Raw genomic sequence first — 2,769 nt, 5'->3', positions numbered from 1 at the left:
AAATCCGTCCAAGTCCCATCTTGAGAAATGTGCATCTTCATAAAAGAACTAAAATTTTCTAATAGTTATATATTCTTGTGGATGTTTTGTACTGGTGTGAAAGAATATTCAATTAATAACAAAATGGATAAGAATAAAATTTCGCCCGGGGGCGAAAGATCAACTCAACGTCAAAAATTAGATGTCTAGAGTTATGGAAGTTGGTTGGAGAACTCCGACGAGTAAATTTTATCACGTTGCTGGTGTTGCTATATTTCCAATTTGAAATTTATCTTTTATTTTTAGGACCAAAACAATGAAAATCATTTTACACCAAAATCTCATGGACGAACTTTTAGTCACTTGATCTTGATTTTATCGACGCTCAAAGTTTCTTTTTTTCTCCGCTAGAAATCGCTAAAAATGCTCCAAAAATAATGATAGATTACGTGTGTGCAGATACTTATTTGTTGATTTGCAACGAACGTGCAAATTTGATTACTTATATTAATTTTTTTCGAGGTTTAGACGATTTATTCTGAAATTGGCGTCACTGCTCCATATAAGCGAATCAAAAAATCTGAAATGCATTAACCAAAAATTATCTGCAAAGTGCTATAACTCAAATAGTAATATCCTATTTCATTAATTTATAAATAAAATTTCTTTGAAATTAACAAAATTTGGATGTATAACGGGGACTAGTTTGGTCACGTGGTCAGCAAAGAGCATGCCCTTAAATGAAATAAAAGTAGCATTTATTATTAGTTTTTTTTTCAGCAGAAAATTGAATTCGTTTTATCTCAAAACGTAGCCGAGCCCTTTCTAATTTTAGGTTAGTATCAGTTTCAGATAGCCAGTTTTAACATCTTTTTTCTCTAATGTGGCCAATTTTTTTAACCAAGCTTTTTTGGCTTTAAATAATTAATATTGCAACTCGGGAGGACTACCACCCTGTATAATTATCGACATTATCTATAGAACTATTATCGAATATATGTAAGAATATCTTTCTGAAATATTTTCAAAAATTGTCAATAATCATCTTCATATAATATATTTAACATGCAAACTACTTTTGAAACTTCTAAAATCTTAAAATTAAATGGAATAAAAATATTCACTTACTATATTACCTGAGTACATGTATATTTTACAAAAGGAAGAAACATTAAATCAATTTTGACTGAGTATTTTTCCTAAAAAAGTAGATTAATTTCATTTCAATATAAGCACCGATTGATAGTATACGAGTGTACATATAAGAAGCAGTTACTATACATCTTATCTCTGAAAACAAAATCTTGGCTCCCTTTAACTTTTAAATACATTTTCATACGTTTTTTAAAAGGTGTTTACATGTAAGCTCGAACATGAAATTCAATATTTATTCATGAATCGGCATTATCAGTTGAATCGAGTTGTAGCTGAACGTTTATCTTCATAATTAGCTATAGAATAAAAATAATTAGTTTTGAAATATTACCCCCATGGGTATATTTCATAGGGTCCCAAAAAACGCGTGAACAAAAAATTTGGGTTTCGCGTGTTTCTGGCGCTAGTTATAAGTTTTTTGTGACTTAAGAGAATGATGACTTATGGGTTGATATTTAAAAGCTAACTTTTTTTATTATAAAGCTAATTATTAAGAGAAACGTTAAGTTTCATCTCGATTCTCCTACCATTGATGGTTCTGAATAAAAATTACAAAACCGTGTGTTTTATTATAGGAAATACGTGTTAAACGTCACAGGTTTTGCGGAATATTTAAATATAATATTTTTTAAAGTATTTATTTTATTATGGATTCTAACAAATTTGCGGATGATATACATGGAAATTAAAACAAAGGAACACCTTGGTCCACTTTAAACTTGGCTAGACCTCCCTCCCTGACCCTCTTCATGGACAGTCGTAGATTTTGACCCCCCTCCCCAATTTCCAAGTGGTATATGAATGGCCCCGGAAGAACTTTTCGATTTTCTTATGAGATTGATAATCGTTGAATTTACCGCGATTAGACATAGCATTGAGCTGAAGAAATTACCGAATTGAGGGCAAAAAAGTTTAGTCAGAAAAAATTAGCCAGTTAAGAGAAAATTGATGTGGAAGTTGACAATCTGAAACTGACACTAACCTAAAATTGGAACAAGCTCAGCTGAGAATTGACAAAAAAAATTCAATTCTTAGTTTAAAAAAACATGCTCCTGAAATTCGTTTTGTTCCAAAAATCAATCAATTAAAAGAAGAATTTTAAATCTTTTACGAAAATAAAAATTTTCTTTAGAGATATGAGGATACCCAATGAGAATTAAAAATTTGTCTCTAAAAAAGTTATTCAGTTCGGAGGAAGTGAAATTTTTGTGTGACGTTATGGCGTGAAATATTTTTTTTTTTGCTTTTATGCTCTTGAAAGTGAGTAAATGTGATTATTCATATATATTTTGACACTATTTGGAATATATATTATTGGCGAATAAAAGCCAACCTAGTCACATCACAAGAGCTGCGTATTTAAAAAGAAAAAGAAAATTTCACAAGTTTTCAAGTTTTAGGTTAGGATGGCACAGCTATCCTTGAATTTTGTTTAAAACAATTTATTTCCTTATTTAAGCAAAATGACGTCAATCGGTTAACATTTTTACGCTCAGCTTTTACATATTCTCGAGCATTTCGAAGCACTTTTTTCCCGTAGCGCACATCAGCACCGTGAGTAGCGGTGACCACAGCCATTTTATTCTCTCCGTGTGGAGTCTTCCCCCGGAAATGTCAATATGAATCTTCTTGTCG

This window comes from Belonocnema kinseyi, chromosome 1 (genome assembly GCF_010883055.1).
Source record: "Belonocnema kinseyi isolate 2016_QV_RU_SX_M_011 chromosome 1, B_treatae_v1, whole genome shotgun sequence".
Classification (NCBI taxonomy): domain Eukaryota; kingdom Metazoa; phylum Arthropoda; class Insecta; order Hymenoptera; family Cynipidae; genus Belonocnema; species Belonocnema kinseyi.
Note: the sequence above shows the minus strand (reverse complement) of the source record.